This window comes from Dermacentor andersoni, chromosome 4 (genome assembly GCF_023375885.2).
Source record: "Dermacentor andersoni chromosome 4, qqDerAnde1_hic_scaffold, whole genome shotgun sequence".
NCBI lineage: Eukaryota > Metazoa > Arthropoda > Arachnida > Ixodida > Ixodidae > Dermacentor > Dermacentor andersoni.
This window is the reverse complement of record NC_092817.1, coordinates 169,612,193-169,624,233: the sequence shown is the minus strand read 5'-3', so window position 1 is coordinate 169,624,233 and position 12,041 is coordinate 169,612,193. Positions and strand designations below refer to the sequence as shown.

At 47.3% G+C, this 12,041-nt stretch overlaps 1 protein-coding gene across 1 annotated transcript in view; it reads right to left on the bottom strand.

The window, feature by feature from the left end:
• The window catches only part of LOC129386610 (uncharacterized), a 74,150-nt gene extending 68,353 nt beyond the window's left edge, over positions 1 to 5,797 (bottom strand). Inside the window, exon 1 of the mRNA XM_072287664.1 lies at positions 5,599 to 5,797. The gene's annotated coding sequence lies outside the window, so the exon portion shown is untranslated. The remainder of the gene's footprint in view (positions 1 to 5,598) is intronic.
• Between the last annotated feature and the right edge of the window lie 6,244 nt (positions 5,798 to 12,041).

Here is a 12,041-nt window from a genome sequence, read left to right as displayed (position 1 = left end):
GTGTTAAGACTGCGGTTGATGTAGATCTACCTGCAAAAGAGCCATGCTGCTGCGAGCAGATAACGTTATTGCTTACAAAAATACATTTAACTGCAGCACAATGAGCTTTTCGAATGGTGTGTTAACTACACTAACAATTGAAATAGGTCTATAACTACTCAGATGATTCGGATCACCAGTTTTGTATACAGGGATAACCTTTGACACTTTCAGTATATTTGGGTAAACATTACTACTTATCGCATGGTTAAACACTGGACAAATGGGCACACATAAGACATCAATATTGTTTTTCAACATCTTAACTATAATGCCGTCAAGTCCGGATGCCTTATTAACCGATAATTTGCCTACGATACTTTTTATTTCCTCAACAGTTATTTCACCGAACGAAAAATCACTGTCGACGCTTCTCTGGATCCTGGTTCTGGAAATTGAAAGTACGGACTGCTTAGTTATATTGTCCCCAATTTTAGCGAAATAATCATTGAAGTCATTAGCAATCTGAGGGGACGCATTTTCGGGAGTAACATACTGTTTATCCTGTAATCCTACTACACCTCTTACTATTTTCCATATTTGCCTTCCATTGCCATTTAGTCGTTTAATCAAGTTCGTATAATAGACCTTCTTTGATTTGAGAATTAGCATAACTGATTTGTTCCGAAAAAATTTAAGCTGGCTTTTGTAGTAGTTGCTAGTTTTGTTATGTTTTAATTTATTATAATAGTAGTCTTTCCTTTTCAGTAGAGCAAGTATGGACTCATTCATCCACGGACATATGGCGTAATCATAGCTGTGTCGTGAAGCGTATCGCGATTCTTCTATCGCATTTGTAATGCAGCCAATAACGTTTTGACATTCCGTGTGAACTTTGTCATTGTAGAGGTTATCAAAATCTGTAGTCAGTCAGATGCTGCGTACACGTGGATAGTTAAGCCTTGTCGAATATTTATGTTGCGTTTGGCGAAAAGAATGCAAACAATCCCGAGACAGAAACAAAAATGTTGGACAATGATCAGGAATTGTGGTGTCATAAACACCTGCCCGTACATCGATATCAATATTGCACAAAATATGATCGATGAGAGTTGGACATGTTGCATACACGAGTCATGCTGTCGTGGCCACGTAATCGTCCTCGTTCAGTCGTAGTCACCTGATTGTCCTCATGTCGTCATTGCCACTTCGTCATCATTATCACCATTAGCAGCAACAGCCTGTTTTCGTCCCTACTGCCGGACGAAGGAATCTCCAGGTGATCTCCAGTGACCCCTGTCCTGCGCTATTTATTAACTTATCGTCCTCGACTGCGCTTCCATTACTACGGCACCCAATCCGTACCTCAATTTGACGACACGTTATCTGCCCTTTCCATTACATGGCCAGCTCAGCTCGATTTTCTACGAATGTCAACTGCAACAGTCGTCATTATACCATCGTCTTATTATAAGAATCTGCATCTCACGGTCATCATGCCGTCATCGTCAATTCTAGTTCTAATTCAGGCGAGCTGATTCCTTCTACGTCATTCCATCTTCGCCCCTTCGATGGCGTCATGCTGTCGTCGCCACGCTTCCATGTTCATTCGCGAGCTCGGCAAACGAGTGTCATAGGAAAGTCGGACAGTATTGGTGTATATGGCTTATAGCTGAAGCAACGAAAATAAACAGAGTTACCACGGCACATGTTAAGTAAGCCTCAGTTCAAGAATGTGGTCTATCGCAACATTGCACCATTACTATTCACCTTTCCTTTGACAGTCATCGTAAGACAGTTTCTGCCGTAATGTTTCTCTTTCAGATAATGGAGTAGAAAACCAAACGTAATTTGCCGTAGTATTTGGTGCGTTCTGTAGTCTGATGTCCTGCTGCAGTATGTCCAGATTCTGACGTCTTCCATTCTTTGCTTACGAATTTATGAAAAAGGTGCCAGAGAGCTCTTTATTACGGCGAGCTCAGGGAGTACTTTAGGATATGAATTCACTAGTGTAAAAATGTCAACGTGGTTGACCGTTTACAATTTGACACTGTCAACAGTAAAAATATGTATACGATCTTATATGAATTTGTACATTTAAAGTGAAGCTTTCACTTCGAAAAGTGACCTGGCACCAGTGTAGAACAGGAAAAGTGTTCTTACTATCGATAAGAATTCGATGAAGGACTGGAACACTGATTTTGTTTGACGTTATTTATGTGAGTCAGAAATTGTCAACGGCTACCAGGGACGCTAGAAGGGTTGTGACTGGTAATTAGGCAGCTGTATATAGCTTCTTTTAATTTGGAACGCGCGTATAATTACTGCATCCAGTGTAAAATAGCTGCATATACTTTCCAGAGAAAGTTTTCATATACAAATAACTCTTGAAGTTTTACGTGCCGGAACCACCGTGGGATAATGAGGCGCATTGCAGCGGATTGCCGCGGTTTAACTTAGACTCCCATGTAGGGTTTTTCAACGTCCACTACAACGCATGTACATGGGCGTTTTTGCATTTCGCTGCACCGAAATGCGGCCGCCACGGCGGGGATCGGAACCCGCGATCTCGAAGTCAGCAAAGGTGTATCCAGACGACGGACCACCACGAACCGGGCCGCCGGCCGGTCCGACCGGATGATGTTTCGCCCTGCCCGCAGCAGCAGCCACACCGCGGGCCCGAAGAGCAGACGACAGCGCGGCCCGTGAGGGATAATATCAACCCCGCAGCACGGCGAACTCGTTGCAACGAACTGCTTCGACATTAACGTGACGGACGCTGCGATGACATTTCCTGGCATATTCATCCACAGAAGTTCTTTTTTTCGGACACCTGAAGAAGTCATCCCAGCTGCTGTCCCGCGAAGTAGGAAATTGTTTGTCCAAGGCCAAAAAGTAAAATGTGCCGTCATCTGACCACGACGCCGTGCTCACAGCAACACATAAAAATCGAGCTTTACCCCGTGCTGCGGCTCGTACGTATGATGGTGTTGCCGATTCGGTTACCGAAAACGGCGAGTGTTGTACTGTTGCGAGAACTGGTGACTGCAAATTCTCTAAAAAAAATTGTGCGCCGTTGCAAGAAAAAAATGCGCTCACACTTCTCGCCTGCGCCGGCCGTGGACCTGGCGCGGGCCTGACAGACTCGAAGTAAGCCTGACGTGTCGCGGGATCCGCGGGCCATAACAGGTCGGTGGTGCGCGGTCTGGATGCACTATGAGAGAGTGCCTCAGCCGACTGAGCAAGCGCGGTGAGCAACCATCTAGCATTCTTGGCCTCGCGCTCGTGATGCGTGCGGCGCGGGGAACCTTTATTACAGCGGAGCTGTCTTCAACTATCATCATAAATATCAACTGCTGATACGTCTGTAAGCAAGCGAAATATACAATGGCTCATAGCCCCGTAATGCTGAGTCTACACGCACTCAGCAAAGTGTGGTGAACAGTGCTTCTATTTTTTTTAGAACAACGCATCCAATATACGAACAGAATGTCAGAAACTTATCAATTCCGGATACATCCATAAGCCATGGCTCATATCCTCGTAAGCAAACAAAAAATGCAATGGCTCATAGCCCCATAAGGTTCATGGCTACTCACTGTGCGTGGGTTAGTTGCGATAACACTACTGCAGTAGTCGTCGGTGATTTCAATGTGACAATGTGAACGATTTCAATGGGACCGAAGAGGGTGTTGTTTACAAGTTTCGTGTTGGAAAGATTTCGCATGCGATGCCACCCCGATCCGACCGAACCGACCGCACAGCGGCGTACGTGCATCGTTTTGAAATTTTCGATTATGCCACTCAGTGCATATTATAACGAATACAAGACCACTGTGACCATCGTTCCTAACAAATCATGATTCATGCAATAAAGTCTTTACCACAAGTTTTCTTATGACGACGTTTATAGGTGCGCTGCTCATACGCCTTCGCATGGCGAAATCGCCTGGTGTTTTTTCCCTGGCACATTGAGTGACATGAAAGTGGCAACGATATCATAGCTTTCTCGACATCACAATAACGGTGCAAATCGGCTACAAACCTCCCACAGGAGCTATCGCAATAAAAATTGCTTACGTCAAATAATAATCGTAATCCTACGTGCACTGCACCGATTAAAGGGTGTCACGCCACTGACGGCCGCGTTCACTAATTCGGAAACAGACAACGTCGAACACCATCAGGGTCATACTGGCTATTCAAGCGGGTGCCGTAAGGGTAAAAGAACCAGGTGAACTAACTACAATATACGATGTGCTTGGTTTGTTAATACTAGATCATGCATCACCTCCATGGCCCGCGCAAAACCATGTAGCTCCGTAAAAGCGAATCGCAGAACTAGCGTATGAAATAACCAAACACAACACTTTTGCTGTGTGCTTTTCATGCCAGTTCCCCCGTTCTCTTGGAGAACACTTCTCATGCCCAATTAATACAATGATCGCAAAAACTAATAATGTACAGTTTTCCAACAGATTAATTATGTCCAGGGCGCATGAACCATCACGACTGTCAGTGCCCAGTTGAGGAGCGCAGCCACATAAAGAGCGAGGGCAGGCGCACGTGTACAAAGCATACTCTTGGTTGCAAAAAACATACTCAGCTGGTTGTTACGAAGCTACAAGGTTGATCAAAACACGAAAGGCTGGTCCGGTAAAGTCCAAAAAGCCTTTTGTGCCTGTACACTTCCAATGCAAATTCTTTTATGTGCGCACGTGCTACTGCGCGCAGTATACTAACGAGGCCGCGGTAGATGCGCTGATAAACAGCGAGGCCTTTACCAAATTCATTCGGCTAGCGTAGGCGGTGTGCCTCGAACAGAAAAATCCTATCTACGCATACGACTAGCCTCTGCACGTTGGCACGTGCTCACCGTGACACGGCGCCTCCCAGACGGTCTCTGCGGCACAACACGTACACCACACTGGGACGAGCAGAATCAAGGTGAAGACGCAAGTGCGTATTCGGTTTACAGTATTCAGTATCAGTATTCAGTATTCTGTTTACAGTTACTGGGACGTCATTTTTTGCCTCGTGACATACGTCGTCGCATAAAAAGACCTACGAAAGAGCAACAAATAAAAAGTAAATAAAGTCGAGGGATAAGTTTTCCATCTGCATTAAAGAATGCGTAAGTACGCAGAATATAACATCCTATGCGTTAAGCTTACGCCATGTGCGCTAACTTAGAGGCCAAGGCAACAAAGCCGTATTTCGTACCACGATGCTAAGCGGCTGTCGAATTGGTCGTCAAGCAGGAGCTGGTAAAACCAATGTTACTGCAGACAGTGTACCTTGCAACACTGTCTCAACTCGACTATCTTTCCAGTTCAAAGCTAAACTGGCGTCTTTAGACCAAGAGTGAGCATGTGCCCGATGCTTGTACACGTGTTCCGTAGAATTCGTTTACATATGGAAAAAGAAATCCACAAGATGTTGAAGAAAGTTATAAGTGAACTCATAGTCTGCATATTACATATTAGCATTTGTTACAATGGCCGGGCTCTGAGCTGCGTAAGAAATTAGCCAGGGTTGACTGAACTGCTGTGGCGGTGCACTGGGCAAAATACGCAAAATTTTAGCTGCTGTAATTTCTGTAAAAATATTCAACCATACCTGCAATTCCGGTGACGCAAAAAAAAAAAAATCAGGGGCTCCAAATAACACCAGAAGCAGGCCAGAATCGCTCCACGCGGGTGGCACAAAGAAAAGAAGGACTCGAAGTACTCCGTAGTCACTCTGCAAAATGAATGTGATCAATCGGTCGGCTGTTCTACCAAGGGCGCGCACAAGCGGCACCTGTTAGCAGGCGTCCCCTGGTGGCTATTGGCTAGACTTCTTAGCGATAGTCTGTTAACGGTGGCCATATTTATACGTTGTCATGCATGTTAGGACACCGGTATTTTCCGCTGATAAGTCAGTCACGACGTCAATATATATAAATTATTCGCGTTTCTTTATTCTTTTGTCTTGAAGTTCTTGGTCATTTTGGCTACTGCTCAAGCATGTGAGAGTTACCCCGCTGTCATCCTCTCGACTTTTGTATCAGGTGCACTGAATGTGGCACAGTATTAACTACTTCCTTCTCGCGAATTCACATAATTTCATGGACGCTTTGTTTCTCTCGTGTTGGTTGCAACTTGAGAATGTTGAAAACATGCCTGAAAGGATAAATTAATTCTAGAATTTGGGAGACATATCTATTTGTGCCGAGATCTCGAATCCAGACAAAAAAAAACTCGGGTTTTGCGTTCCAAGACCACGATATTGACACGTGTATTTCTTTATCGGCTGAGAGCTCGTTTCCTCTCCTAATGTCGCTCAGCATAGGACACGCCTGCATGAATCGGAAGTCTCTCGAATGGTTTCGATGGTTGTACGTGCTTTCGGTTGTCACCGATCCTTGCGTAATCTGAGTGCATGTACGCGCCATGCGAGCTGTGTAGCAGTTTCTGGAAGACATGCAGGCCCTAGCGATTACTGTAAAATTTTCGATGGCTCATGCATGAAAACTGACGTGCTATCCCGTCATCAGACTTTCGGCGATTGCCGACAGCGTTCACAACTATCGCTGTTTTCAGAGTAGCCTGCTCCTCAGGGCACAGGTACGCCGAATTAACACGCCACATTGCACATTCAGTTTTGTTGCTTTCTTCACCGTCACTACAACGTGACATCTGATGCAGATGCGCTGACTGCGTTCATGCACCGAACGCCCCCGAAGCACTGTGATCCAATCCTGAATCCCGAAGAAATCACCAACGTCACTACGATCCTAGCGAGCAAACCACAAACTGCAAGACTTGCCCCAGAGCACGAGCAGAGCGGAAGGGTCAGCACCAAGTCAGCAGCGTCGCCTTCAACGGTAATACTTCAGCAATCTAGGTAGCCACCTACCTTCAGCGGAGCTTCAGAGGAAGAACCGGACACCTCATTGGAGACATTGGAGAGGGTGTCAGCCTACAAGTGGAACCCTGAATACAAGTTGAGTCTCGTCTAGTTTTCATTGGAATACCTTTCTAGCACTTCGTTCGAAAATGGAGAGTCCTCGTTATACCCGTAGCACCTATTATGCAGCGAGTTCCTGAAGCCTTTCGCAAGCGCCGCCAGAACAGAAAAGACCGAAGTTCTACTGTGAGCCTGAGTGCTGCTCCTAACGAGAACATCGGGCTATTTACGTAAGAGATGACTCGTCTTTTGAGTCACGATGACCCGCAAATGTCTGATGGGAAGAAAGCACGTCTTCTAGTGTGCCGTATAAAACAAGAACTCTTCGCCCGACTAATGCGCAACCCACCCAGGACCGCAACAGAATTTATCGTAGAAGCAACGAAGAATGAGACGACGTTAGAACTGCGCACCAGGCAATTTATTTGCTGCTCAATGCCACACACTACAGAAGTTCAAGCCCTCTGCTGCAACGAGTGGCGAAAGACAAGCAGAGGTCTGCGTGAAGAACTCCGGGAGCAGTTTCCAGCTTTGCTGTCTCAAGTTAATTGGAATGGTGACGCAGTTCGGGATTAACTGCAGCGGTCATTGGGAGTTCCGAAAGCGCAGCTGGAACCACCTGAGCCTGAAGCAAAAGCCTATGCCGCCGTCGTTCCGTTCACATCGGTGCCCCTGCCAGAGTCCGGTAACACCGCACTTCCGTCGTCCACCGCTCTCGCCTATAGCACGCCAACCCGTCGCGCCGTGCAGCGTGCCATGGAAGGCTGGCCTTTGGCACGGTCCCGACCACCGTTCGCTCTTCTATCACTGCGGAGAAGCGGGCCACATCTGCCGCCGGTGCCCATACCGCGAAATGGGACTACGAGGATTCGCTGTCAATGGTTCGTGCCTGCAGCAAGGTGAACCCCTTCTTGGTATCGTCTACTACTTCGCCGCCATTCAATGGAGGCTTCAGTGGAGCTTCGCCTTCACCAGGCGGCTCCAGCTGTCGACGCCGAGCCGGCCATACAATAGCTCAATACGGCGCCGGTCCGTCAGCCCATATCCGGAAAACTATTAGGTGGAACCAATGGAGATGCCTGGAATAGACGAGTGGACTCGACGCCCCGTTCTTGTTTTTCAAGGCCATCACGCAACAAGCCGCTTGAAATTCTCGTCTTAGTAAAGCACTGGGAATTATACGCTCGAAATTTTCTCGACCCGAGAGCGTAAGTGCTCTTGAATACATAGTAAGGTTCGTTACAGCACAGCACATGACGAAGGCAAAAGAAGGTATAAAACGTGGGCACGGCGCTGACTCTCAACCGATATTTTATTGAAGACATGTCTGACATATATACAGGTACCAGTTGATAACCATGACATGCACGATGCACAGAAATACATCGAGGCAACTATAACCAACACATGCATAATCAAAATTGACATAGGTAAGGCAGTTCCTTGTCATGAAGAGCGATAGATGGTTCGCGGGTAGATGCCCTCGCCCCAGTCTTTATATTGTAAACCTCAGCGATTTCCCTTGGCAATTGGCTGGCGTGTTTAAGAATGACACAATTATTTTTTTTAAATAGGGGTGACAACCGCACGAGTTGCAGTGCTCCGGGAGATGAAGTGGCGCAGCCCCTTGAAGAGATCGCTCATGCTCCCTAAATCAAAAAATCGCATAGCGCTTCGTTTGCCCCACGTACTCTCTACCGCAAGATAATGGAATGGCATACACAACCTGCTTAGCACAAGTGCTGTACTTGGTCATGTGTTTGAGGGTGCACTTTCCCTTTACCAGCTTATTCTGCAGCAAATTATCAACTAACGGGCATATGCGACCTATCTTATGTTCCGCGGAAAAACGAACATTAATTCTATACCTTGAACCGACGTTCTTGAGCCAGTGCGCCAACTTGTGTACATACTCTACCACTGCGTCTTTTTTTTCTTTTTTCTTCTTTTTTCTTCTAATTCAGTTTTGATACCTTGGTTATTTCTTCTCTTGACGCCGCGAACCATACTTTCACTCACAGATGAAATAATCACTTCAGGGTAAACAGCGTCCAGTAACCGATTTACCTGATCAGAAAAAGCAGCCTTCGACATCGACTATCGGTAAGCACAAGAAACGCCTGCATGATTTGGAATTTACTCGAATGTTACCGTTGATTCTGTTTAGTGTGTATGTTCTCGCTGAACTTTGTGTAATGAGATTGTATGCGCGGCAGGAATTGTTTAGTACTCTCTGTACGCCACGCGGCCACCTGCGATTACGCTGGATCATAGATCCACGATTCACGTGTAAAAGCCAGCGCTCTTGAGTGCTCGCCGCTATCGTTGTGCTTCGAGTGCCACTTCGATTTGTGGCCTTGAGTTCGCCCGATAAAAAGTTTCGTCAATCACAGTTTTGCTACGGAGTTATTGACTGTCACTTCATCGTGACATCTGGTGGAGGGGATTTGCGTTCATGTACCGGACATCCCCGAAAAACCGTGGTCCAACCCGTGCTAAAGTCCCCATGCACCATCGTTCAACGCGCAGATTGTTTCGATTGCTACCAGGGTACGGACTTCTTCCAGAGAGAAACACTCAAACTGACGCCAAGTCGACAATCACAATGACAACTCCATCGTCTCCTGCCGCACTGCAACAGCCCAGGGACCTAATATTGATGATGGATTGAAGACTCGGGAGACTGGCTGGAAACCTACGAGAGGGCCGTTACATTCAACTGATGGAACTCCGACAAGCTGTGGCCTTTGTCTTCTCCTTGGAAGACGCCGCCAAAACGTGGTTCAAGAATCATGACTCAACCCAGGCAACAATTCTGACTTTGCCGATGAGCGGGTGAGTTGGGTGACATTGAATCATTAAGGTTTATGTACATGAAACAGGAATAAAAAGAAGCTAAATAATTGTAAAACGCTATCGGTACTACCTAAAGCAACTTCGGCACGAGAAACGTCTACGTCTTCCTGATGGTTCTCTTGCTTATAACCCCGTCAGCCCTTCAGGGTCGCGGTATTTTCCGCCAACGGTCGATCCCCTCAGGGGGTCATGTTCATCCAAATGCCAGGCCCGTACATGTGGCGTTATGTTCGGCCAATGAAGACCTCCCTTGGCTCTATTTCCCGATGGCTGCCTCCGTCGGGCATTGCCTTTCCTCCTGATAGGTGCTCAGCGAGAGTGGTCGGGTCGTGCTTGAGGGACGTTTCAGTGCTGCAAGCCCCTATTTCCGGGGACGATGGTCAACGCCTTTGAGCCGTGCTGTCTTCCAGTTGCTACGTCTGGAAGGAGGAGGCACAAGCTTCACGCACGGCACACGAGGCGGGATAGCCAACCTGTTTGACGCGCTTGATAACATGGTCAATGCGCGCCTGCACACAATAATTTTCGTGCGACTGTGAGTGGTTGCGTTCCAAGAGCTTGACCGATATTAGCTGATGGTCCGTATCTAACATAACATGCAAATTCTTCAGCAACACCTTCTTGAACAACTTCACGAGCGTTGATTGCAAAGTGAGGGTGCGAGCGATGCTAGAATCCCGTGCGCAGCTCCCAGAAAATGATGTTGCGATTACACGGAACAGATGACTCACCTATTGCACTACACCGACCTGTACATGGTTGAGGACAAGAAAGTTTGCTTGCTCATGGGTGCTGTGAAGCAAGGCCTTTTCGCCAGATTGACTCACAATCGCACCCAAGACCATCGCAGATTTTCACGGCGTAGGAGCAGTGTTAGTTCACTGCCAGCAGGGACGTGATCAAGTTATAGACTATCCTAGCTAACTTTTATCACATGCTGAGCGTAATTATTCAATCACAGAGCACGAGTGCCACGCTCTTGTGTGAGCATTTGAGAAATTTCGCCCATGCTTGTACGGATGTACATTCTGTGTCATCACTGATCAGTACGCTCTCTGCTGTGTATCCTCGCTCAAGGACCCCACGGGCCGACTCGCTTGCTGCCCTTTACGCCTGCAAAAGTATACCTTCTCTGTCGTTTATTATATGGGAATACTAAACTATAACGCTAAATTAATAATTTCCTAAATTATATGGGACGCTTGCACCAGGATACAGAATGTTTTCCCCGATAAAATGTGGAAAACCGGCAGATGCGGACACCACCGCTTCCGTTTCCTCACTGTCAACATTGCTTCAAATCGGCAACGAGCAACAGCTCGATCCTTCTTTAGGAGCTTTCATCGACCGGCTGGAGGCCCCGCCTGACCACGCCTCTAGTTGTTTTTCCTCAAAAAGAGACAATGTAGGGCCGAAATTTTGATCACCACGGACCTTTCTCCCCGTCATACCATCACACCTGCGTTCGAATGTTCCCTGCCAAATTCACGACGCTTCCTTCACTGGAAACATGGGCGTCTCGCGCTCATACGACCGTGTACGTCGTTGCTTTTTTTGGTCGGATCTCCACCCGGTCAGTGCGTCGCTGCATGGCCGCTTGTTAGCCCTGTCATCGCCGAAAGAATCCCTCTGCGCTTCTAGCTGGATGTATCCAGAATATGAGCCTCCTGCCCGAAACCTTTTTCCGAGTTCACATAGACATTCTCGGGCTGTTTCCTCTCTCAGCCTCTGGAAATAAATGGGCTGCTGTCACTACCAATTATGTTGCGCAGTACGCCATCACAAGAGCCCTCCCGACAGAGTGCGTTACCGACATCGCTGACTTTCTTCTCTACGACATAATTTTTGTGCACGGTGCTGAATGCCAATTACAGAGTGATCGTGACCGAAGCTTTCTTTCGGCCGTCATCAAAGACATCCTCGCTCCTGCACGACAAAGCACAAATTAAGGACATCATACCACCCACAGACCAAACGCCTCATGGAGCGTCTCCACTGGAATATCACCGACATGCTTTCTAAGTAGTGTGTGGCCAACCACCATGACTGGGACCTTCTTTCCTGTGTGTGACGTTCGCGCACACTTCATCGCGTCACGATATTGCCGGCTATTTCACCTTTCTATTTCTTATACGTTCGAGAACCCACGGTGCTCTTGGACACATTTCTGTCCTCGCCCGCACGTTGCGCTGCTGAATGCGGCTGCAACGCGATCGCACGCGCCGACCAAGCACGAGAACTCGCTCGAACCCGTC